The sequence below is a fragment of the Pimephales promelas genome, chromosome 9, assembly GCF_988280905.1.
Source record: "Pimephales promelas chromosome 9, fPimPro1.hap1.1, whole genome shotgun sequence".
NCBI classification, from domain to species: domain Eukaryota; kingdom Metazoa; phylum Chordata; class Actinopteri; order Cypriniformes; family Leuciscidae; genus Pimephales; species Pimephales promelas.
Genome location: NC_142777.1, coordinates 25898496 through 25926479, shown reverse-complemented (window position 1 = coordinate 25926479; position 27984 = coordinate 25898496). Strand labels below are relative to the sequence as shown.

The following is a 27984-nucleotide window of genomic DNA, read 5'->3' as shown; positions in this document are numbered from 1 at the left end:
TGCCTGGGTATTATTGCTACAGATCCGAGCCTTGAGGGGTGGTTGCTTGGTTGCTAATCATTTGAAGCCTTGGCTGGAACTGAAGATGTTTGGTTGCACAGAGGATGCTGCCCGGCCTTTGGTTAAGCTTGTTAAGGAGGGGGCAGGGAGGTTACTGTTATTGAAGGGAAGAGAGCAAAAGAGATTAAGTGAGGGCAATAAATATGATGACTTAACCACATTGCACATCTCTCACAGGTATAATGGTCCCTGCCGTTCCAACTGTGATTCAATTACTTCATAATCTAGTGAACAGTGTATGTGACATGACAGGTTGGTTATTACCTTCTCCACAAGCCTGGTATTTGTATTTGTCTTTGTGTCAGATTTTTTTCTTGAATAGGATATTTGTGATGATGTATGTCTACACGAGCAGGATGTTGTGATACAAGCACTTAAGAATACATTTTAAGCTCTGGCTTGTTTTTAAGCTGCCGAACGGAAAGAAAGGTCGATGGATACAGAGTTATGTCTGTTGCTGTACATAGAAATTAGTTGGAGAACCTGGATTGTCATTGGGGTTTTTTATTGTCATTACCACGGATATCAGCATCGGGAGATTGTGAGACTGCATATGTTCAGTTCTTCCATCCAATATGAATGTGAATAGTTAGAAATGCAGCAGCCAGCTGAATAACCAATGGTCCAAAAGCATTTGGGAAGCAAATTTCAGAGCTTTTCAAAGGGCGTTCAGAAAGTTCAAAGATACGATCTCCTGCCTGCGACTTTGGGGAAAACAGACTAAAGGTGCCAGTGAGGTGCTGCAGAAGTCATATGTGCTTTTTATCATCATGCAGATACAATCCCATACCCTGCCGTCTCAGCCCTGTTTTAATCACCATAGGTGACATCTTAACGTGTTGGGAGCAGACATTCCTCTTCAAAGACAGTGCTACGACACGAACAATAATGCCAAGATAATCAGTCCTCTCATTATGCAGTGAGGTGGCTTATTTCACCACGGTTTGAAGTGAGAAAGAGCCAAAAGCAGTCATCTTCAGATCCCAAAAGCAGACGGTTGACAGAGCTCATTATACAGCCATTTGAAAACGCGTCACAGAGAGAGACAGGTCACCCTTTCTGCTGCACAGGTCATTAATGGCACTCTAAAATAAGGTCGGAGAAAGAAGGCAATTTCTAAACACTTGACATGGACTCTCCATCCTCTCAGCATAAGAAACAGGTTGCTTGTCTTCAATCAACAAACCCGGCGGTTTGAAACATACAGTATTACATCTCATTATGTTCCTTTCCTGCTACGATTGTCATATTGTGCAGGGACACCCCACTTAGTTTTAAATAATTATGTCTTGGTATGCAGTCTTACAGACAGCCAAACATGAGACTGTGGAATATTTCACTTGCCGACCTACTCAAATGCAACCTTTCCTCTTATGTTCAGCAGACATCAAATTCCACATTGGGTCTTTCCATTTTGCTCAGTGAATGAAAAACAGAAACAATTCTAATAGGCTTGAGAGGTCAGACTTCCATTTTATGTCACATTCTGTCAGCTGCTTCAAAATGATGTTAGTTGTGAGAAGGTCAGAGTGAGTGGCTCTCTAAGGGGACGTTTCAAATGTGATGGTGGAGGTGGGAGCTCTTAGACATGTACTGTATAAAAAAAGGGTAGGTTTGGTGTATAACAAAAACAGCACAGAGCGAATAAAATGGCATCATCATCAATAAGAAAATGTCATAATAAAGGAAAAACAACAACAACAACAATAAAAAGATGTAGGGCCTACTGTTACTATGAAAAGATAAACGTACATAATTCACTGTAATGGTAGAACATTTTATGTTACATTACATTTTTAACAGTAGTTGACTGACTCAGTAGTTCTAGTGTTGTTATTGTTAAAGGGTTAAAGCCCTTCAGATATTTATCCTTGTTTTCACATGGGCCCGGTTGCAGTCTCTTTTTCCAAACTCTCATTTCAAAGTTGCATTTTACAGACGGTGAATCTGTTGACACTCATTGGCGTTTGAAACTTTCTGTATCCGCCATCAAATTGATAAGTTAAATTATATCAAGTGCTGTGAGACAAGGCTATAAATCTCCACCTCCAACATCCTCACACGCAATATAGCTACTAGCCGAGACTCCTTCTTTATGTGTACAGATGTGACGTAATGACACAAAAATATGCTCGAATCTCCCGCGGAAATCCACCAGTACCACTGGAATTAAAAACATTATTACAAGCTTACCACTTTGAATCCAGCTAAGGCAAGCAGATAGTTTTGAACACTGGCTGGTAATGTACTTGCTCAAAAAATTATTTGGGATCATTTTTAGCCCAAAAGTTACGGACTTGAGCTTTAATAAATACTATAGTAAATAAAATACAAAAATAACGCTCATTAGTTTAAAATATAAAGTCAAGCTGTGTACTATCTCTAACAAATAAAATTTAGACTGCATGCTTGATATGTAATTGCACAAAGTGTTTTATCCTTACCATGGTATGGAAACTACACAGTTTGTTAAAAGAGCTCTTTAAACACAAGTGTGATGCGGGGCAGAAGAAAAAAAAAAACTAATTACTTTGTTTCTTTGTCACCCCCTCTCTCCACTAATGTGACACACACTTTTAAAGGAAAACACGTTTTTGTGATATAATTGGTATTTTGCCACCTGCCATTTCAGCTGCTTTCACAAACGACTTCACTTAAGGTTTTAAAAGGAATTGGGTTTGCAACAATCATCCCCATGTCCAATTATAATTTTCATATTTTTGTGGGACAAAAGGCATATGGATTGGTAGATAATGAGAATAATATATCCATGAAATAAACTAAAGTGTGAACTAACTTTGTCTGAAGATATAAATCCACAGATTTAGGGTGGTGGAGGAAATATTTATTAAAATGTTTACAATGAAAGCTGGAAAGGAAAGGAATTTTATGTAATGTCCTTGCACATGTTATTCCTTGTCCTTTGGATATTGCTAATATTTTTGTAATAATAATAAAAAAAATACAGCAATACAGCGAAATATCTCCAAATTTCAAAGCATGATAATTGTTACATGAAAGTATTCCTTCCTGTGTTGACATGATAAAAATGTTAATGTAGCAAAGCCTGTGAATCTAGAAATCTTTAGAAGCACACTAGCACATATAGATGGCAAATAAAAGCCGCAAAACTCTCATTTTGATTTCATCGGGTATTTAAAACTTGGAAAATGTCACCCATAATCCAGGCTTTAACTGCTAGAGTCTTTGTTTGACCTGTACTGAAAAAGCATAACCATCTCTTAGTGGGCAATATAATACTTTGCAATTTGCGACTTGAGGCTTTGTTAAATTATTCGATTTCTGTTGATGCCGTCTGCAAACACAAACTACTTCAAATGTATGCACTGCAAATTACCTTTGGCTGTTGAAAGAAGCAGAAAGGGGGTGGCAGAAACATCACCAATGTTTCCCATGTGCTCTATGTTTTTCTCCTTAGGACAGATATCCTATGGGCTTACAGCACAGAAAATATGAAAAAGAAATGACAAACAAAACAAACGGCCACAGAGAACTGATGAGGAATGACATAATAAAGTAAATCTATTAAAAAGCCATCTGAACATTAATAAATGTAATGGTTTGATTATAACATGCTGTCCCAACCCCAGCGGCACAGGCTAAAGTGGTTTTTATTTTTATGCTCCTCTATCATAGTGGGAATGAAAAAGACCATGAGAGTGGAGAGGAAAACACATAAAAGCTATCGCTGTTCTCTTTCCCTCCCTCTGTTCATGGGATTTTCTCCCCATCGCTGATATGACTGAGGTAGGAACATTATTTGTCAAGGTAAGCGATGTAGAGATGGGACAAAGTGCTAAAGGCATTGCGTTGGATTTCTCCTTCCTCTCCATCTACCATTTCTAGTGTTCCTCCTCTTAAGTGAGCACCTCTGAGACCTCAGATTCATGAACCCTATTAGAGGTACAGCTATCAAGTGATTTAGTGGCAAACTGTCCACAGTGTGAAGAGACTGTATTGCTCACTTTAGTGCTCCTGCCCCCAACATATGGCCACTCATCTTAAATAACCCAAAAGATAAAAGCAATATTTCCATTCCAGGAAAACAAATATGCACCTCTGAGGAAACCAACACAGCCAAACTCTCCTTGCCCTAAAACTTCCAGTGTGTAAGGTCTGGTTCAATGCAGACATGTGCACATTACTAACAATGCTCATTGCTTCTCTCAAGAAAAGATGACACAAGTGTATATACAAACAGTAGCATATTCATGGCAGCTTGTTTCCACCATAGAATAAAAAATAATAAAATGTTGTATTATTGTGACTTTTTATCTCACCATTCTGACTTTATTTCTCGTTTAATTCAAGTTATAAAGTCCAAGCCTCTAACCATTAGGCCATGACTTCCACACATGTGGCCTAATGATTAGACTTGCAATTGCAAGAAAAAAAGTTTTTTATAGAACTGTCTGATGAAGCTATGCTTAATTAAAACAGTTATTTCTTTCACCGCCAAACACAGAATTTTCAGTTATTTGTGAGAAAACGCTTTCCCGCGAAAAACAGAATGTTCCTTGTTTTTACTGTTATATGCTTGGGGCCGCAATTAAACATATTTTGAAAAAGTACTGAATCTCCTGATCAAAACACATGCAAAGATGATGCAGAAACCTAATCTCATATGTAGTCATATGGAAAATAACCTGATTGTAAAACTGCCTAAAGTTACCGAATGAAATGTCAACCCAGGATGAGCTTTAGGCTTTAGAAAAACATTTTAGAAACATTTTGATATGCCATTTTGGTGCTTAAGGAACATATCTTGTTACTATCAATACTGTTGTTTATTTTATTTGTGGAAAATGATTATGAGGACTTCAAAAGAACAATTTGTATTTGTAGTTGAACTATGTTTTTGTGATAAATGAATGGTACTGTGATCTGTACCACTGTGATGGACTAGTCATCCATCCAGAGTGTATGTCCTGAGATATTGCAATAGGCTCCAAGCATTTGGAGAATGGATGGATGGATATACTGTACCAGGCAGAGGTGTATAACTTTTGTTAACCATCCCTTCTGGATTTAAAAATCAATGAGCAAGAAACTCTTTCACCATTATTTACTGATAAACAGCAGTATGTCTCACTGCTGTGTGCCTGCCTATCATCCTTAACAGGCAAGCAAAATACAAAATCCATAAAGAACACAATCAATTCCTCATTATGAGACTATATCCATCAACCCTGCTGAACAATTATGTCTAAGGTATCAGTGCACAATTTTAAATCTGCGTTCAAATGATCTATCACCATACTTTTCTGCAAAGGGAACCCCCTGTTGGAGAAATGAATGGCATGGTCATGGCTCTTAGTGGACTCTAAACTGTCAGCCGTTTAGATCCCAGTGGAACTTACAGGCACACAGCTGTCATTTAAGCTCTGACAACCTAGATAGACGCCTACGGAAACGCTCCTGTCTTAGCATGGATTATGTGGATATAGACCCCAAGGGCTGCAGTGATGGACACAGTGTAGCGGCAAGGCTGGGCTCTGCGTGATGACAGTCTGCAATTAACTCAGACATTTGAGTCTTAGGTAATGAGTGATAATAACAGAAGCAGACAAGCGTATGTTTGTGTAACTGTGAGATGGTGGTGGCGGCTGGCACAATGTCACAGTGTGTAAGTAGTGGGCCATAATTATGACCTGCGTTTCAATTATGCCCAAAGAGACGCGACAATTCCCAAACTGCTGATTACATGCATGCTTGGCAATGATAATTTGGTAGAAGGTAAAATTTTACAAAGGATCTGAAATGTCTGTGGCACTGGGGAAGTTACATTTTCCTTTTTCATTGCTATTATAGATCATCCACTGCCACAGAGTAAACAGAAGAGCTACATTCACCTCCAGACTCTGACTGTGTGATTGGTGTGAAATTCAAGACTCCAAAAAATACAATAAAGAAAATACGCAGAACACAAATCTCAGAGCGTGGTTTAGGCGATCTCTGGATGTATTCCAAATTGGATTGTGTCCAATATGACTGGCACATGTCTAATATGCGATAGACATGTTCCATCATCATCTCTGTCGGAGGAATACCAATGACAGCTGAGAGTACAGGCTCTGTATTATTACATGAATTATGTTTCACTTTTATACCTTGAGGGGATGTGTTATAAAATTGCATGTACATAAAAAGCAAACACATTCCTTGAAGGGATGTGTTATAAAATTGCATGTATATGAAAAGTAAAAAATAAAATAATAAAAACTATGGTTGGCATCCAAACTTTTCAATGAACAACAACTTTTCAGACTAAACATTTATCAAATATGGAAGACTCAGCTCAAAAGACTCAGGTCAGTGATGCCTTTTGAAAGAAGTCTCATGCTCATCAAAGCTGCATTTATTTCATCAAAACTAGGGAAATATTACAATTTAAAATAACTGCTTTGCATTTTAATATATTTTCAAATGTAATTTCTTGGTGCAGAAGACACACACTGTAGTCTTTAATCCACAACCAAAATGCTCAGGAGAATTTTGCAGGAGAATACAAACATGATCCACACATAAACAATGCCAAAAAACTGACAGGAAAAAACAAAACAAAAACTGAAACAGGGTTATATATATATATATATATATATATATATGGGACAAACTAAGGCCACTTCCACACGAAGCCAGAGCTTCCTCTATCCAACGTTTTTTTTTTTTTTTCTCGTTTCCTAAAAAAAAGTCTGTAAATATATAGCGGCATCTCGAAAAATATCTGTGTACACACGAAACCACTAATATATATATATATATATATATATATGAAGAGTTTAGATGCAAAAGCCTCTAAATGCCATTTGAAATTTTCTTCTTTAATGATGATTTTTTTCAAACTTGTATATTTAAGTTCAGTGATTTCACTTAAATGGCAATGATAATTACCTATTAATTGTTATTTAAGTGAAATTACTGAAATTAAATATACAAGTTTGAAAAAAATCATCATTAAAGAAGAAAATTTCAAATGGCATTTAGAGGCTTTTGCATCTGAACTCTTCATATATATATATATATATATATATATATATATACATATGTATATAGGTATATTGTAAGTAAAGAACCCTATGCTTATAGAACCCCAATGAACCTGAGTGTGTAGTGTATGAAAAAAGCAGATCAGACATTGTAATAATTTATGTGTTTTGAAGAAAAAAGAAAGTCATAGGAGTAAGGAATTACTTGAGGTGATAACAGCATTTAACATTCTTTGGTGAACTATCCCTTTAAAAAATGAAGTAAAACATTGATTTTGTTCAGATTTAATAAGTTCTCCATTCCCTCCTTTCCACACCTTTTCTGTATCCAAGAAAAGGCGTTTATTCCTCACCTCACCAGATGAGAAATACGCACTGATCCGCTCTTGTACATCCAATAACCACCTGAATCACCCGAGCCTAACTAACAACAATTCCCAAATTCTCCCTGGCAGGTTATTTATTTATTGCCAGATTTAGCAATAGAATGGGCAAGAGATTACATCATCAGGCTGTGAGCGAACTGCACAAGCATTAAATTGGATTGAATCCTATTATTGAGTATATTTCTAAGTTGGTTATTTGTTATAACATTCCAGGGAAAAAAAAAAAAAAAACGTAGAAGGACTTGCTCATAGATGCTGGCTATTCAAAGCCAGTGGCACAGGGGAAGGTGTATTGAGAGGAACCGTTCTTTACCATTACTTTACAGGATTTTTAGTTAAAGCCTCTATAGTATCACTAGAAACACACAATGTATATATTGATCATTCCTTATTAACGTCACATGCACTCATTATCAAACAAGTTGCGTCAGCCTTTACATATACACTCGTGTAATCACTGCCTGCACCTCTGAGCCTTGTAAATGGCTATTCATTGTGTGTGGATACAAGGAGTAATTACATTATGGCAGTCGATTAACATTGGATTGATTCTACAGTGTAACTGTAGGACATCCTTGAACTAGATCTGAAGAGAGGGAAGAATGCCTTAAGTGTATTTTAAAATTCAGCCATAATTACGCATATACTGCAAACTAATTAAGAAACCGTGAACTCCTTGCCCCTCATTTAATTTTTTTGTGTGACTGGGAATCATATTTCATATATCCCACACGTCATTATACATTTCGCAGTTGCAAGTGCCTGGTCACAGCTTTCTTCACAGAGCTGAAGAGAGAAAAGTGAAAAATTGGTGACGCAAATTCAGCAGGAGAAAAAAAAATATCCCCGACTACTCACTATTTCAAAGTCATTATAGTAATAATCTAAAAAGTCCCATCCAGAGAGAAAAATATGGGCATTTTTATAATTCAATACATGTAATTTATGACTGCAGTAATCAGGGTGTATTTCCTCTGGGATGCCAGCGTATCGCCTGAAAGGAAACAAGAGTCCGAAATGAAATCTCAGTTATTAAGCACTTTTGTGACTACAATAACAGGCTTCAGAGAGCAACATCCTCAGCCATTAGACAAGATATCTCTCACACCCAGCTGAGAGTTTTGAGCCACCACAGCTGGCAATGACAGTAACACGCCTTTCTCAGACTGAAGAGAGAAAAAAATGGGTGAAAATCAACAGCAACTTTACCCAAAGTGACATATGATGCCAGCAGTAACCTGCCTCGCTTTCACAAGATTACTGGTCTGTGAAGACTGTAAGCACTCTTGTGACAAGTGTTGGGGGGTGGGGGTGGGGGATGATATCGGATCCATCTGGCTTGCTGAGTTTTGGGAAGGCAATGACACCATCTCATCCATTTGTAGAAAAAAAATGTACGTGTGTGTGCAAGATTTTCCTCTGTACAGGTGCACATCCAGAAACATTGGAATCCGGAAGATGCAATAATATTTCTGTAGTTGTCATCTTCTTTGCATGTTATTTCATAATAAAATATCCAAAATATCAAATGCCCAAATAATTCATATAATTACAATACAATTATTTTAGAACATACTACTTTTTTTTTTTTTTTTACAAATTAAAATGTTTAGCTTCAGAAATGATGCTACTGATACAGAATAGCTAGACTTATAACAATGAATACAATAAAACTCAATGTATATATGAAATGAATATGATGTTAATTATATTATATTATATATGATGTGAATAAAATGTTTGATAAAAGACATAAGCTCAATAAGAGAGGGAAAAACTTAAAAGGACAATGTGTTAATGTAGCTAAATATGTTAGCCAACTAATCTAATCGTTGGATTGTACTTGGATTTGGAATTTATTATTTTTTTTTTTAAAATTCATTATATATTTTCTGGTCAACACAGCCCATCACGAGTGACTATTTTATCTCCAAGAAAAGTAATATATTTTTAATATTTCACACTTGAACTTTTATTTAATTTGTGACAATGACTGGCTGACTGAACATTAATCCATTAATAATTTGCTGTCTGCTACCAATACGAGTGCTGTATTCTCAGCTCCATACAACTCATTTTACCTACGTCAGTTCTGCTGAATTTCCAACAAAATGAGTGCAAAAGAAACAGAAACATAAAGTCCGCTCATACAATCTGGGCCTAGCCATCACTATCAACCCCTCCACCATTGATGGGTTGCATGATTGTACAGAACATAATTTGTTCATTGAGCTGTGTTCATTCAGGCTGAACCAACGCTGACCTCAGCACCATAGGAGATCCTCTCACACCCTGCAAGATACCCAAAGCTCAGCTCTGCTAACGCCACGGTGTCCTCCTTAATCATGTGCCTCGCTAATACTGGACACCGCAGAGCCTCCTTATGTCAGATGCGTTGCTCATAGATTTATTTCATTAAGGTCTAGTATCATTTTAGTGTCGGCAATGGTCCTTTTAGTATATATATATATATATATATATATATATATATATATATGAAGAGTTCAGATGCAAAAGCCTCTAAATGCCATTTGAAATTTTCTTCTTGAATGATGATTTTTATCAAACTTGTATATTTAAGTTCAGTAATTTCACTTAAATGGCAATGATAATTACCTATTAATTGTTATTTAAGTGAAATTACTGAACTTAAATATACAAGTTTGATAAAAATCATCATTAAAGATGAAAATTTCAAATGGCATTTAGAGGCTTTTGCATCTGAACTCTTCATATATATATATATATATATATATATTCACACACACACACACACACACACACACACACACACACACACACACACACACATGTATGTATATATATATATTAACAGGTATAGTCTATTAACAGGTCCACTAGTCTCTGAAAGGCATTATACTGTCATTTACATGTCTGCGTTGTGACCATATGGTGGTAATCAAAGCTACTAATGACACTTCAGCTTAAAGGCAAGCTGTGGGCAACCGAAGGGGAGGTGAGCTCTCAACACTATGACTGTCACAAATCAAAACGTGCACTCAACCTTACATCCAGCCTGGTCTCATTGTTAATACGTAGCTATTTTACGTTTTTGCAAAGATAGAAAACGTACTTTTTAGTACGTTTGGATAGATGCTGAAACGTATAATATAGACGTATCTGCAACATTTAAACGTAACATTATTACGTTTTTACAGCTACAAAACGTAAACTATTTACGTATATTCTATATCATAAAGATATCTGGATAATTTCCCTTTTTACTATTTTATAGATAAGATCCCGTAACCCTAATCCCAAACCTAAACATACCCATTTTATACTTAATATAAAAAAGGATAAAACGTAACAGACAGGTGTTGGGAAAGGGCAGTTTTATTAACAATATAGCATTAAAATATATTTTGAGCCACCTACTCCTACCCCTAAACCTAGACCTACCATAACAATTCCTTAAAACTACGTAAAAAACTACAATTATGAAGAAAAACATAACTAACAGACAAGTATAATCACAATAATTTATTTATTGCGAAAATGTCAAAACCGATACCAAAAGCCGTACACATGATGAAGCGTTGCAGTCGCAGTCTTCTCTCTGGCAGTATTGTAATAGTTTTGTATGAAGTACAGAGCAGAAATTAAATTACTAATGAAAATGTTAATCCGGCTTCGGTTGGTTCGCGCTTCTCCATTTCAAAATTCAAATGAACTAAACTAACCAACCGTCTACAGTCCTTCATGTCGCAAACTGTGACGAAGCAGGGAAGAGCCAATGAACGTTTGATATCGCTGCCGTAAAAGATGACGTATAGGCGCAATATTTGAATTTGAATTCATCACCAGCGCGGGGTTTGACTTGTAACGTTACGGTCGCTGCTGAGAATGGAGATCACGACTGGATATAAGAGGCTGAAATCGCTGAATTAGGAGTTGTTTCTTGCAAACAACTATGGATTCTAAAGATTTGGATTACATCAAACTATTAAAATTGATGTCTTTTGTGAATTTTTGTTGTGTTTTATAGGAGAAAACGCTTTATGTGTCTCAAGGTAAATAAACTATTACAAAATGGTTGAACGAGTAACGTTAAAGAATGTATTTTTTAAGGTTTTATAGTGTATTGTTTAACACCATGCAGGCGAAACGAGCAAAATGTTAATATTTATGAGTATTATATCAATAATGCGACTGAAAACTTTATTATTAAGACAGTGGGATGCAATAGAGTCAAAACATAATGCTACGATATTAATATGCATAAATTGTGATACGTACAATGTGTACGTCGGTGGATTTGTTCATACGTAAATAAATTACGTTTTTGTGCTGTCAATACGTAAATATTTTACGTTTTAGTACTGTAAATACGTCAGTATTATACGTTTCTGCGCATATAAAACGTAATTATATATACGTATGATAGAACGACACTTTACGTACACATACATACGTATTCTCATGAGATCACGTTGTTACATCAGATGACATCATCAAAGGCTATGCTAAATGCCCATGCTGGCCTAATTGTGTCAGATGAGCTAACTTCCTAAGGGCCAGGGGATATTCAAAAAAAAAATTAAACTACCTTATAATGTAGTCTTCGCATTTCAGATAGTGCTTCCACTACAGCCAGACTTTGACACTCATTATAGGAAGTAACATCAACACTAATAAATAAAAGATAAATTAAAGATAAAAGATAAAATAAATAAATAAAAACGTTGAGAAGAGGATTGCATTTGTTGTTATCGGATTTGCCTTGGGAGATGGAAGACGTCCTGATAATGATGTTAAAAACAAAAAAAATCTGAATTTTAAAATATCATCTTGATCATGCTGTTCCTAATTATGTCAAACGCCCTTATTCTGTTTTCAGACATTTTGAAGAATAACAAATAATGAATTAGATTTGAGGGGAATCACACTCCTGGTTTGCCTTATACAAAACATAACTTTTGCCAATTTAGCATTTGAGATATCACCAAAATTCTTTGAAGAAGAGAGAGGGAGAGTGAGAGTGAGATGGAACCGTGGTCAGGTACACAATCCATTCACAGCCTTTTATCATTATACGTTCCTCAGCAGCATTTTCCAGCCTTTATGGGTATTTCCTTTCATTTCAAGGTTGAATTTCCAAGCAAAATAAAACTTCAAATGAAGGGCAAAAGTAATTAGACGTAGCAGATTTTTCCTCCATCTTATTCTCACCCTCTTTAACTTTCCCTTTTCCCATTTTAATTAGTCTTACAGTACATTCTTGAAGATCCTGCTTTTTAATGAAGACAGCTTTCTGCAGCTGAGCTGTGCCTATCATCATAACCATCACTTTCCCGTTAGACACTGGGAAAAAGAAATGTAATTAAAAAGATATCAGAATGCCTGACAGGCTACAATCTTCTCTTTTTCTCGTTTTCAATTATAGATCTTTTTGGACTTGAACCACTCAATCAGCAATATCCTGACATTGTTCCAACAATATCCCGATGAGTCCGTGACAATGCTCAGACAGTGTGGCGTTGGCGCGTCACACTTGTTCTCCTGCAGTCCGAGCAACATGACATCACGTTACAAGCAAAGCAGAACGTGAGCCTTCAAGTGACAGTTTTGATGAGCGTTCTCCATTGAAGCATTGACTCGTATGTTCAATGCAGGAATAGTTGTCTAACTCTAGAGATGTATATCTGCGGTTACACCAGCGATCTTTCAAAAAAAGTTCGAATAATCTATCCTCCAGGTTTTCTATTCTGAAAATAATGAAGCACCTTGAAGAACAACCTTTCAAAACATTATTGTCTAATCGTGTTTCCAAATCATACCTAAATTCTCTGACACTGACATTCAAAATGTATTCAAATCAGAGCTGTACAGAAGCTCTCTTGAATAGACTCTTTTCAAAAGTTAGCTCTAATAATGCTTTCACTCCAAGCTGTCTAATATGGATGAGAAGAGAGGCACAGAGACAGGTGAGGAGTGCAGATGGTTTGCGAATAAGGGCCACAGTCTATAGTTAGAGCAAAGCTGGATTTGAAATAAATTAACTGTGGGACTGCTCTGTCTTAGTATCCCTGAATTGTTTCTGACTTTGTATTTCAGATTTCCCATAATGCCGGTTGAGTACCGACAAAAGAAATGGAGCTTGAGAAAGAAAATGAGGGAGCAAAGAAGAAAAAGAAAGAGAATATCAATATGCAGAGCATTATCCATTCAAGGTGAGGTGCTAGTTTTATCCCTGTGGGCTTTAAATATATCTGACGGCGTGTCATTCATACGCTGAGAAGATTATAAAATACCTGCTCTTCTCTTCGTGCTGATGCTCTGAGATTACAACGCGGCAGAAGCGGGGGGAGGTGATGTCACGAGGGTGATGTGAAATTAAGAAATCTCATGCTGTGGAGATGAAAAAAAAAAAAAAAAACATTTGAGCAACTCTCCCGAGAGTGAGAGAGCAAGCAAAACATGATGCGGAAACATGTAAAATAGGTAAATTTCACGTTCAGTCTAAATGCGCGTCAACTTGCTTGTAAAGGCAAAATGGGTTTAAAGGATCTGATTTTCTTAACAAAACATTCATATAAACCGGGTTTATTTTTCTGAAGTGCACATATTGAAGTTTGAACTTTAAAAAGGAAAGGCAATCTGAGCATACAAAAACAATACAAAAGGCATTTCTTAATTTAAAGTGTGAAAGAGAGAGAGTATCAAAAATCAAAGATGAGTGGAGTAATCAGTACCTCCTGGAGTCAGACAGTCACACTGATGTCAACAAGAGAACTGCTGTTTTCTGGAGAAATCTAATTTTCGGGTAGACTAATTTTTTCATTATAGGTTAACAGTTATCCCGGGGTGAGTGGAAATCCAGACATAGAAATTATTATTATTATTTTTTTTTTTAATAATAAAAGAGAGAGCGAGAGAGATGGTCACAGTTTGTGCTTATTAAGAAATTGGGGTGAAAAAATATAAGTGACTAACATTTTAAGATAAAGTAGAACAAGGTCGTTTGCATTCTTCACCGATTTACTTTTTAGCTTAAAGTAACCCAAACCCTTTACAACAAAATACTGCACAAAATAAAATAAAATCACAATTTAATAAAATTGTGGACACAGTAGCAATAAATTTAATTCTTAAATCTACTGCGCGACTAACTTGATTTGACAGTCATTTACCCACACTTTTTTTTTTTTTTTGCTATAAATATCCATGGTCAGTTTAATCTGCTTTATACAACAGTTTATTGATTGTGCTTGCAGACAGAGAGGAAGGAATAACACAAGGTCTTTTTCAGACTGTTGTGTGTGCAGCAGCATGTTTTCTACGTGATAAGAAACCAGCAAATTAAATCAAACGAAGTAACTTTCATATTAGCAAAGCAAGTTTTATTTAACTGAGGATTTTCCTGAGCTCAAACTCATCACATTTCTTTCCAGGAAAGATAAAACAGGGCTTAACCTATTTTTTGGGGGGGCCTTTCTAGGCCATTGCTCATGTTTTGTTGACAAGATCATTTGAAAGTTCTAAAATATTTGCTGAAGTCTCGAGTTTGAACTTTCCAGAACTTCCTAAATTCCATGCTGAGATGATGCAGTGTTGTGCTGAGATATATATTTTGTGACGAAAGTGCAGGTTTGCAGAATTCTCCTTCTTAAGAACGGTGTAGGGTTTGAGGGTGTCTTCACGCTGTTGATTTAGCTCTCTTGAAAAGTAGACAGGGAGGAAAAACTAGGAAGAGAGAGAGTTTGATGATGTTCTGTCAGTTAGATTAACTCACTGTATTAAAGGAGCTGGGACGTGGGGAGTTCGGGCATCAGCACTGAGTACCCAGCACAGTCCCTGTGCCCCAAAAGCGCAGCCTCTTCTGAAAAGCCATCCTGCTTTACCCCTTGTTATTTCCCCCATTAGTGAAATCTCCCAGGATGCACTAGAACATTTGTCTCCATTAACAATTTAGGTTACAGGAGGCCTGGGCTTTGTGTGTGCTGCGGGAGAAAACTTTTCTCTAGCTTTTACTGATCCAATTACAGCCTTAATGCTTGTTCTTTTGAGGAGGGCAAGAAGAAAGCCCAGATGTATGCTGTAGAGTTCCTGACCAGTTCATTTTAGCCAATAATTCAGGTGGGTTTTTTTTCTCCTACATTTTTAGAACATGAATTGTATAGTAGGAATCAGATTTCCACATGTACATGTTTTGATTTACTGTAAAGGAAACCTAAAGTACATTTAAAATATGTATTGAAAATGTGTACACCGTGGAACGTATATTCGTTGACTCCATTCGACTTGATTTGCGGCCCCCCACCATCATGGCAGATTGCTCGCGTCTCTTCTCACTTTCCACTTTCCATTTTCATTTCAGTGGAAATAATAACAATAACAGTTGTAATGGAAATGAAGATGCTGCTGTCTACTGCTCAAGTGCAAAGGCCTCGGAAATAACCTGGACTTTAAGATCCAGGACGGAAGGTAGGAAGATCAAGAGTTCTTTTTTTTTTTTTTTTTTTTTTCAATGGAGCAAAATTTATAAAACTAAAGATATTTTAAACATTAGTTAATGGATTTGGTTTCATGAAGAAGCAACGGACAATAATTTTACAGTATTTAATCATTTAAGTTTATATCAATTTATGAATATTGTTCACTGTTAATTCATGTTTGTTTATAATAGGCTTACGTTAAATGTTATTTTATTTTATTTTATACAGTACATAGAAATTAACATCAGCAAACAATAATAAATTCTCTATGTATATAAAAGTTATTTTCATCATTATTTCACTATTTCATTAAATAATGTTAACATATCTAGCCTTGTTGTACATTTCTATCCATGTTTAAAATCACAATGAAAACTATGTGAACAAACCTGCCCAAAACTTCAAAGAGAATTCATTATTTTTAATGGGTGTGAGCAGTGGTGTAGTCTACGTGATACGCAGGTATACGCCGTATACCCACTAGAAAATGTCAAGGATTTGCGTATGCCCACTAGGAAATGTCAAAGATCTCCGTATGCCCACTTTAAAAAGCGTGAGGATTCGTAACAACATCGTTTTGTGAAATACATTTCCTACGACATCAGCCCCCCTAAACGTTGGCGACAGAATTCCGTGTTCCCTAAGTAAGTTCTGTTATCAGATTCAGCGCGCGAGCAGAGAGCACGTCAAAAACAGAGGACAGAGTGTGTGTAGTGTGTGTGTGTGTGTGTGTGTGTGTTCGTGTTCATCTGAGCCTCATTGGTCTGTCACTGCTCGTCAATGTCAGAATATTTGAGATGACAAATCAAATCAAAGTAGGCGGGCTTTATATAGACGCTGAGCGCGAAATTTCAGCAGAGCGACTCGACGCTTCAGTTTACGGGCAAGTGCGAGATAAGATGTAAGTGCATGGCTAAACTTCATATTTTACATTTTTTAGGTCATAAATGTTAAACGAATGACAAAAAATAACCAGGCAAACTAATATAGTTTTGTCTAATTTCGCCATTTTGAACTGAAATAAATAGGCCTGTAACGTGACTCATGCAATTTAATAGTTTACTGTCATTGCGAGGGGACAAGAAACATTAACAAAGACCTTTTCATCATTTTAGCCACAAGAGTAATAACGAATGTGTATGTAGTACTCCTGTTAAAGACAAGACAATGAAGAGAAGGACGCATTTGTGATTGCTTCTCGTCTCTGCATTTACTACTAATGGAGCATCACTGGTGCGTGCGCGGGTTACTATGCGACGCACGCGATGACGTCATCACGCTGGTATGCCAAGCGGAATTATTTATATGAATAAATGCCCATAAAACACACTCCTTTTTAAGCATAAAGCACAGATAAACATTATAACCATACTTAACAGTATTAGAAAATTAACAAGCAAAGAAAGGCCTATAGGACTCACTATTACACTCCCCCCTACAGGATAAAATGTCGTCCCGACATGTAAACACTTATGAGACAATAAACACATTCAAAAATCCCTTTATATTTCCATAGATACTTATTATGCAATACTAATTAGTAGCGTTACTAAACAAATATCTGATTTCTGTATACATTGTCTTTTTTTTTTCTTTTTTTTTTTTTTTACATTCTCTCTTTTTCTCAGTCCATATCAATGGGATAGAAAATGGTGTAACAGTCCATTTGAAGCGTAGGCCGGCTTAACGTGGCTGTGTTCAGAGCCCTAAAACAGTCCATGTTATTTGTTCTCACACAAAAAATGGTAAAGAGATCTTCAAGGAAGAAAGAGATTCAAAAAATGTCAAAAAGAAAGTCTCAAAGTGATCCCAAGTGTCCACATTTTTTAAACCTGCACAACAGTCCATTTTAGCAATAGTTTCTCACTATGGGCAATAACAGTCTCTGGGTTATGTCCTGTAAAGTGGCATTTCACGCCTTAGACACAGGGACTAGTTATGGGGGTGAAATTCGCGTGAGTGCAATTTAAAGTTAATAGCACACATATGACTGCTGGGGGCGACAAAGGGGTGTTGACCAGGGTGTCGCAGCGGTCAATCCACTAGATGCAAAGTGTGGGTAGTGGTTGTTGCCCACTATCTGCACAGTGTAGCATGATGGGGACCCAAGATTGTCATAGGTAAACTTTTTAGGCGGTCGTCGTTTCCTCCTGGTAAGCTGGTACCCGTTTTCCCCCTCGGAGGTCCTGTCTCTGGGCCAAGGCACTGCAGCTGTTTCATCAGGTGAGTCTTGTTGCGTTAGGTCAGCAGTTGGTTCATTTTCATTCGGTCCTTTTCTTACTTCAGGTACAGACTCTGGGAGGTCCATCTCTGACTCAGCTGGGAGTGACTGTGGCCTTGGTCCCACCACTGGAGAGTTAGATCGAGGCTCAGAAGGTACTAACTGTGGTGATATCGCATTTCTTTTTTCTAGGTAATCACTGCTTTCCTGTGGTCTCACCTGGAAGGGCTCCACTTGAAAGTAGTATTCATCCTCTTCGCTTTCATTATCGTCCTCTGACTCACATTCTCTTCCCCGGGCGGGCTTCAGCTGAGTCCCTCTGTTTCTTGGTTGCTGTCCTTGTTTTGGTTTAGTACTTGGGGCTGGTGTGATCTCTAGAGGTAGATGGTCACATGGAAGGAGAAGATTGCGATGTAAAACTCGTGATCTACCTTTACTCTGTTCAGGTTTTACTTCGTAGACTGGAGCGCCATCTGCCACCTGGCGTGTGACAACATGAACCTCATCCTCCCAGAAATTTCTCAGTTTCCCGGTCCCACCTCTTGGAGTCAGGTTTTTTACGAGGACCCTGCTTCCTGGGAACAGGTCAGTACACCTCACTCGTTGGTCATAATTCCTTTTGTTTCTTTCTGCACACTTGTTTGCCTGTTCTCTCGCAATCTCACAAGCTTCCTGCATTCCTTTTGTCCATCTCTCCATGTACTCACTGTAACTTTGGCAGTTCTTGTCGGATTCAAGCCCGAAGAGAGCATCGATGGGCAACTTTGGTGAACGTCCGAACAGCAATTGGAAAGGTGAGAAACCAGTCACGTCACATCTAGTACAGTTATAGGCAAAGATCAATTTGTTCAATGCATCTTTCCAATTAGCTTTTTGTCTTTCAGTCAGGGTTTTCAGCATCTGCAATAATGTCCGGTTAAACCGTTCCACCTGCCCATTCCCCTGGGGGTGGTAGGGGGTGGTCCTTGAGCCGGCAACGCCGCTGTACTTTTTGAGTTGGGTGAGTAGCTGATTTTCAAATTCTCCCCCTTGATCGTGGTGAATTCTAGATGGAAACCCAAACTTCAGGGCGAAATCATTGAATAATCGGTCAGCCACTGTCTTTGCTGATTTTGAGGTGGTGGCATATGCCTGGGCAAATCGAGTGAAGTGGTCGACGATTACCAAAATGTACTCATAGCCCCCTTTGCATTTGTCCAGATGGAGAAAATCAATGGACACCAATTCAAATGGGTGGGTCGTTTTGATATTTTTAAGAGGCGCTCTTGTCTCACGACAGGGTTTTTTCTGTTTGATACAGCAGCAGGTTCTCAGAACATAATTTTCAATGTCTTTCTGCATGTAGGGCCAAAAAAAACGATCCCTAATGAGGCTTGTGGTGCGATCAAGTCCTTGATGACCCATCTCATCATGCATCTCTCTCAGAACAGTTCTTTTGAATTGTGTCGGTAACACCAGCTGTTTTCTTTGTGATGTCTGGCGGAACAGAATGCCATGTTCGTCTAACTTTAGCTTTTCCCACTCTCTCAGAAGAACTTTGGCTGGCGAGTTGACTGAACGCCACTGCTGAGGAGGTCTAGATCCTGCTTGTAAGTGTTCACTTATTACTCTGATGTCCTTGTCATCCTTTTGTGCTTGTCTGATTTCCTCTTTTGACAGGGGTTTGAGGTGTCCGTCATTTTTCTCCGCACTTGCCAGTACACTCTGACAGACTACTACGAAATTCACATCTGGATTCCCTTGGGACTCCACAGCTTGGATCACGGCTCCCACACAGTCAGGTGAGAACTGCTCAGTACATTCTCTCATCGTCGTTTCCAGATCCGCTGGCATCCTGGAGAGTGAGTCAGCATCTATGTTTTCTTTTCCTGGGCGGTAGCGGATGGTGAAGTGAAAATCTGCGAGCTCTGACACCCACCTACACCCGGTGGCGTTCAACTTTGCAGTGGTCAGGACATAGGTCAATGGATTATTATCACTGAAAACTGTGAAGGTTGGTGCATAGTACAGGTAGTCTCTGAACTTTTCAGTGATAGCCCATTTCAGAGCTAAGAATTCCAACTTCCCACTGTGCAGATGGTAATTTTTCTCAGCTGCCGTCAAAGTTCGAGAACCATAGGCAATTACTCTCAGCTTGCCATCCTGCTGCTGGTATAAGACAGCTCCCAACCCTTGGTTGGACGCATCCGTATGAAGGATGAACGGTTGAGAGAAGTCGGGGAATCCAAGGATCGGAGGTTGAGTCAAGCAGTTGATCAACCTTTCCAGTATCTCCTGATGTTTTTCTGTCCACTCAATTAGTTTACTCGATGGAACCACATGATTTCGTTTGTTATTTCTTGCTTTGTGTCTCTCCTTTCTCTGAGGTCCAGCACCTTCCGTGTTACTTTTTAGCAGGTCATAGAGGGGACTGGCAATTCTGGAAAAGTCTTTAATGTATTGCCGATAATAGCTGAGCAGGCCCAAAATCTTGCGTAGTTCCCCCACCGTGCTTGGTGTCTGTTCCTTCAGTGCCGTTACAGCGACGGTGTCTGCGGGATCAATACGACTGCCTTCAGCTGACACAATTCTCCCCAGATATCGCACCTCTTTCTTAAAGAGCTCGCACTTTCTTGGTTTTAACTTGACTCCACGGGACTGCAACCTCTGCAGTACTTTCCTCACCGCTTCCACTTGTTCATCGAAGGACTCAGTGAAGACTAGGATGTCGTCTAAGTACGGTATGCAAATTTTGTCTCTTAACCCCTCCAGGCTCTCTTCCATAAACCTTTGGAACGCTGCAGGCGCATTCATAAGGCCGAAAGGAATACGAATCCATTCGTATAGTCCCCACGGGGTTGCGAATGCAGTCAGGTACTGGCTCTCTGGGGACATGAAACCTTGGTGGTAGGCCTTCCCTTGATCTAGCAGTGAAAACCACGCATTACCTCCCAGCCCGTCCAGGATATCCTGCACCCTGGGTATTGGCTGGCGATCAGGGATTGTTTTGCTGTTCAGATCCCTGTAATCGATACATAGCCTGAGGCTGCCATCCTTCTTACGGACGCAGACAATCGGGGACGAGTAAGGGGAATGAGACTTGGCCACCCACCCTTGAGCAATCAGGTCATGTAAGTAGTCCTTCATCTCTTGATATAACGGTTTGGGGACTGATGTGTATGTGCGGGCAACAGGGGTGTTATCATTTAGTAAGACACTCAAATGCAAACCTGGGACACAGCCAATATCGTCATCTGACCTTGAAAAAACGTGACACTCTTCACGTAACATCCTCTTGACTTCTTGTTGTTGGGGCAGAGTTAAATGGCTCACATCCACTGGAGGGTCCCATCGATCTGTTTCGGGAGATGCCTCAGTGATCTCTGGTAGGGCCTGTGTAACAGATGCTGTGGCTTCACACTGTGCATTTGACATTGGTAAAACAGATTTAACTGGCTGCAGAATTCCTAGCTCTGTTCTACCACCGAGCGTGATGTCGTGATCTGTTCCATTCTGCACATTCATAGTGATTATTGGGCGGGCCCCTTTTTCCAGAAGGAAGAGAGTGTCGAAGAGTTCAAGGCCATCTGGATACATCGGGTTAACGTGTGGCTCAAACAGTAGCACTGTATCTTGTTTCACGTGAGGCATTTTTACCAGACACTGAATTTGCATAATGGTGTGCTTCTCTATGTTCACAGGTTCCTTCCTGGTTCTTACTACGTACTCGCTGAGCCTCTCAGCAGTTACCAAATTGATGAAGGTATGTACACTTTTCTTCTTTATGCTAGGGAAAGCACTTCTGACAGTTTTGTACAGACAAGCATTAGTCACATCTAGGGATCCACTTCCGCTTTGTCTCATTATTTGTTCTATCACGTTATACCCGACGATAGGTCTGGGCAATTCTTGGCCCTTCAAAACAAGCACAGGGATGTTTAACTCTTTCTCATTGGTTACAGGGGATGCCAGTTTGAAAGTCAACTCCACCCATCCACTGTATGGCATGTTTGTTCCATTTGCTGCCACCAGGCGTAGACTGTCTGGTGCTTCGGTCGCCTCGGAAATATTTCTCAATGTCACTTCAGGTGCATGTTTGGTTTTCCACTTCTCGTCTATAATGCATACTTGGGAGCCTGTATCCCATAATGCTTCAGTTTTTTTTCCCTGTAGATAACAAGTAACAAGGCACTGTTTTCCCACTAAGGACGTGATGGCAGAATGCTGGTTTACTTGACAAGGGGCAGTTAAAATACTATTAAGCGTACTATCAAGTGACTGGGACTCAAACTGTCTCTGATGGCCAGTGCTACATTGCTCATGTTTTGGGGACTTCTCTGCCGCTCGGGTCACACCCTGTCCCTTGGGGGTAACCCGCTCCTGTTTAACGGAGCTCCACGCTGAGGTCTGGCACCTTTAGTCTTACAGCCAGCTGAGAAGTGTTCGCTGCTTCCACAATGGTAACAATGGGTGCAGGGTTCCTCTGCGTTGCGCTGCTGGCAATGGAAACATTGTCTGGCTCGTGAAGGACGGGACTGGCGGAACGGATAAGGATGCGGTCGGGGTGGCTCCACATACTGCTGTGGATAATACTGTGGTGCTGCAAAGTTTGACGGCTGAGTTACATAGTTGACGGACATGGGGTGCTGCTGAGAAGGATACATATACGGCTGTCCATGGTGCGTCTCTATCATTGAATAGTGTTGACGTGACTGGAGAGGATGTTCTGGTGGAACAGTGGACAACTGAACTGGGTTGGCAGGTGGGGGAGGTATTTTCTGTTCCCTCACCTGTTGTGGGCTTTGTGAAAACTGGTGTGGAGACATGTATGGGCTTCCCTGCCGTTGGTATGTGGTCGTCTCGGGTTTCCAGGTCTGATGCTCTCGGACTTGTGTCCATCCCGATGTCTGTTGGGACACTGCTGATGCTGGGTCTTTGTCGTAAACTGCAAAACACTGCTGAGGGACAGGTAAGGGTTGCTGGATAGACTCTTTAATCTGTATGATATCATCACTCAGGCTTTTTAGTTGTGACATTAAATCGAACTTTGACTGTTTGGACTGAAGCTTTTGTTCAGGGGCAGGCTCATTCAACTGTACAGCATGAACAGTACCACTTTTTTCAAATTTTCGCTTATTTTGTCTTTCAGATTCGTTGGAACAAGCTACATTGAGTTTCTCCAACAACAATTCGTCTGGAACAGCGGGATCTGAAAGGTATGGTTGAAGGTGGCTTTGGATGCGGTCATTTTGTAGCCCAGTCAGGACGGTGTGCAAGAACATATTCTGAACTAGGGCGGGATCATATTTCAACCCGGAGTCATCCTCCTGAGAAGCGAACAGAATTTTCTGTCTCAGGTCAAGAGCTCGAATTAGGAAGCTTTGTGGGGTTTCTCTAGCGTGCTGCACTTCTTTGGTGAGCTGTTTATATAATTCAGTCGCATTTTTCTCCTGATAATGAGAACGAAGTATCCGCCTTAGCGTCGGGAGTGTCAGCCCCGCCTTCCCCTCAAGATAGCTCCGCAGCTGCAGCCCTGGTGTGATAGCCCTGATGACAGAATCTACTATTTCCTGTTCTGCATAGCCCTTCTTAAGTCCACCTTCTATCTGCCGTGCCAGACTGGAGAATGAGAGGCGGTCCTTCTGCCCTAGATCTCCTATTAGACCAGAGATTTTGAAGTCTTTCTGCCATGTCGCGTTCACTTGTCGCTGATATGTGGGTGAAGAGTAAGCTGGGTTCTGCACTGCATATTTCTGTCTATCTGCTGTATTTTGTAATGCTGTGGGGCTAATATGCATGGTAGAAAACAAGTCAGCTGTACTCTCTCCACTTTCTGGTATTTTCCGATGGGCTGTGTTAACATCTCCCAGTTCAATTTCCTCCCTCTCTGTTTCAGGAACCTTACTTGTTATTCCCGTGAGCTGGATCAGTTTGTCATTTATTGCTAACAATTCAGCCATACCGCCATCTTCTAAATCCTCTAGCTCAGCTCTCAGTAAATGGTTACTAAGGAGACGCAACAGGAATAAACGAGTCACGTTTGCCTCATCTTCTCGTGTTAGGTGAAGAAAGACACTGAGTTTTGTCAGTTTTTCCAGTGATAGTGTGCATAATTTATCACAAATTTCCTCTTGAAGATGTTTAAACTCCTCCATTTCTGCTGCTATGTGGGCCGGCCAATGAGAGTGGTGTTTCACTTACTGACTTGACTTGACCGCCGCTGGCATCAGATCACTCCAGCGCACGCACTGCTCAATCAGATAACTTTTTTTTTTTTTCCCACCCGTCCTGAACGTCTCACACAGTCGCTCGCCTGGATCACTATAATGGGAATGATGTTGCTTAGTGGGCTCTGCCAGTCAGGGAGTCACTCCACCGAACATTCATCCCAGCGGTGCCTCCAAATTTGTAGTACTCCTGTTAAAGACAAGACAATGAAGAGAAGGACGCATTTGTGATTGCTTCTCGTCTCTGCATTTACTACTAATGGAGCATCACTGGTGCGTGCGCGGGTTACTATGCGACGCACGCGATGACGTCATCACGCTGGTATGCCAAGCGGAATTATTTATATGAATAAATGCCCATAAAACACACTCCTTTTTAAGCATAAAGCACAGATAAACATTATAACCATACTTAACAGTATTAGAAAATTAACAAGCAAAGAAAGGCCTATAGGACTCACTATTACATGTACATATTGAGAATATAATAAAAATTGTAGCCTTTAGTACATTAAAAAAGCTCAGCGAGGAAGAGAATCTACTGCCCACTGACATGGTTTTAAAGCTATTTCTTATTCTTTTTTTGGTCTTCAAACGTCTTGAAATGCACATCAGAGAAATTAAAAAAAATTTGAAGCCCCAACCTCAAATTTAGGACCTCTGTGATTATAAAGCCCTGTCTATGGCCCTGTAAGATCAATAATGAATGTGTAGCCTATATGTTTTGAATGCATTTAATAAACTTAATTACCTAGCTTTAGTAGCTTTCAGTGAATAAACGTGTCAGAGAAAAATTATTCATAGGGAAAATCCACCTATCAGTTGACCCCATGTTTACTGTCTTCATTGACTGATAAAAATGAAAAGCCTATATCAGTCAAAGCTCATCTTTAGGAGGGGAAGAAACAGGGCAAGATAAAAACAAAGAGAAAAAGAGGGTGATGCTGATGAGGAGAGAGAAATAATCAGCTGCCCAGTGCCCACTGACATGGTTTTAAAGCTGTTATCTATTTTTTTTTTTTTTTGGCCTTCAAAACATCCTAAAATGCACATATGTAGATCAGAGAAATAAAAATTTTCTCAGGGAAACCCTGAATCCCCATAACTAACCCACCTCACATTTGGGACAACAGTGATTATAAAACCCTGCCTTTGCATGTAATGAAACTGGTTAATAGTGAGCATTAGATCCTAAACTAAAGTGTTACCTTTTTTTTAGAACAAATCCTAAGTAATGATCAAAATCCTATGACGCCCCTGCTTCATGCAACCTGTCAAAATCAACGTTTTGTATCACTTGAAGAAAATATTAAAAAAAATATATTACTATTGCACAGTAGAGTATAGGCCTATTTCAAGTAGGCCTAATAATACTAATAATAGTTTATTAAAACACATTGAAGCTCAAATTTACAACAGTTTATAGAGATAAATAAAGTAACTCGATAGAATTATGAAAGAAATTGCATAATAAAATGTAATTTTAAAAATAATAATCAAATCTATTAAAACAGAATTCTAAAGGAATATCACACAAGTTTTTAAAATTTTTCGCAAATGGGTGGTGGTGGTAGCGGGGGGGGGGGGGGGGGGGGGTACGCTGGTATATCACAGTATACTCACTACAAAAAAGTAGACTACACCACTGGGTGTGAGGCTCTCAGTAACTCATGCTGTCGGCACAATGAAACAATCCTCCCTGTATTAAGAGAAAGAGTCCAAAATGTTGAAGTCAGTTTTTTTTTTTACTTAGAAAAATGTTTCTTTTCCCGTGAGATTCATTTGAAGTGCTGACAATTTCAAGATACTGTTGCCCATGAATGGTTTACTCACTAAACCAGTCAGTGTAAGACTGATCTGAATAGCCTCACTTATGTGTCTCTTGTGATTTGAAGCATATTTCACTAATGTAACAATCATAAAACCTTAAAATGCAAGATTGCATAGTTTGGCGGTAAATTTGTCAACTAAAGTAAAATGTGATTCTAGGTATTGAATTACCCTGTCATTTTAATCTTAATGTTACAAACTTAGTTCAGGGAGCTGCATACTAGCGAACTATCATTAAAAATAATGTGTATGATGTGTTCATAGCCAAAAAAGCTCTTATGTGAATGTGTACAACTTTTCTGGGTTTAGGACAGGAAAGACTTTCTCCCTCCATCTTAATCTAATTAGTCTAATAGGTGGGATGCTGGTCTGCCAGTGGTCCAAACTGACGCTCCATATGCCTTAAAAACTTCTCCTTAAACATGACTGAGTGCAGACCAAGCACTCAGGACACCTGGACAACTAGACATCAGACCCTGCCATAGAAGCCTGCCAACCTGGCTTGCCATCAGCTCCTTCTGGTCCAATTCAATAGGGCATACCAGCAATACCCTCCACCGTGTTCATCAGTGTCCAGTCCACACCTCTGTGTAGGCAGATAGCGGCCCTGTCTGGCTTCTATGGTGACAAGAACCACGGCGCATCAAGCGATGTTCATGCTCAGGCATATTTTTGGGTTAAAAAAGGACAGCTGGACAAACAAAAATCTTGTGGCATGAAAATATGCTGAGTTTCTGTCTGAATCTTCTTTCAAATGTAGTGTCAGACTCAGACAGCAAACCCACGGGCCATTTCATATTGTGCAAAATGACAGGAACTGGCTGAAATTGTCATTTTCTATCTGATAGAGAGTTGCAACAGTCTGTCTGGAAACAAAGTAATATTTAGATATCTGGATTTATGCCGAGAGATTTTGAGAATAGATGCAGGATTGGCAGAATCAATTTGAGCTTTTGATGCAGTAGACTATATCTTCTTTTAATATATTTATATAACATTTAAACTTTAACTTACTTTAAAAAAATATATATGTGTATGTGTTTTTATAACTTTATCAAAAACCCTACAGATTTTCTAATCAGGTCAAAGGTTACAAATGCCCCATAAACAATTCACCACCAATTCGCCAGAATGAATTGCCATTAGAGTGTGTTGAAGTTTTCTGTTCAAATGGGCAGTTCTTGGCAAGAATAAACAGGCCAAACAGGCCCAGACTCCATGCCAACAGGCAAAGGTCTGATTACTTGAAAGTATTTTACTTGAGAAAATTGGTTTGTGCAGCCGTGGAAATACTTTTTCATGTAATGACCCTTATTAGGGAATTCTGAAATACACAATCTGTAGTGCACAATGTTATCTGTGCTGTGCTGCTGTTAACATATTAATAAAAGTGTACATGATAGTTCAGTCAAATTACTGAACGCTCTAAACAAATATTGCTGCTCCATGTATTTGTCATTTACAACTGACAGTGGAACTGCATTAGTCATGCATGTTTGTCCATGAAGCTCTCTCAACACAAAATAATTCATCAACACGTGTCACTCACAGTTATTGCCGAGGACAAATGCGCATGTGTGCATTTGTGTGTGTGAGGTCCGTATGAAGGCGTCTTTGGCTGCTAATCAAAAGTGGCAGGCCAAAGCAAAGGAACAGGAGCAAGAGAAGAAGAGTTTGATCAGTTTCTGCCAGCATCAATAACTTCAGACAGCTGCCCCCTCACCAATCACACGCACACACACTTTCACACATGCACTGAATTAGAAATGCATACACCTACACAAAAAAAACACAAGCATGCTAATTCTAGTG

The 27984-nt window shown here is 39.1% G+C and overlaps 1 long non-coding RNA gene across 1 annotated transcript in view; it reads right to left on the bottom strand.

Moving 5' to 3' along the window:
- The window catches only part of LOC120474305 (uncharacterized), a 183142-nt gene that overhangs the window by 23177 nt on the left and 131981 nt on the right, over nt 1-27984 (bottom strand). The window contains exon 4 of the long non-coding RNA XR_005621764.2: nt 13732-13828. This is a non-coding gene — a long non-coding RNA (uncharacterized LOC120474305). The remainder of the gene's footprint in view (nt 1-13731; nt 13829-27984) is intronic.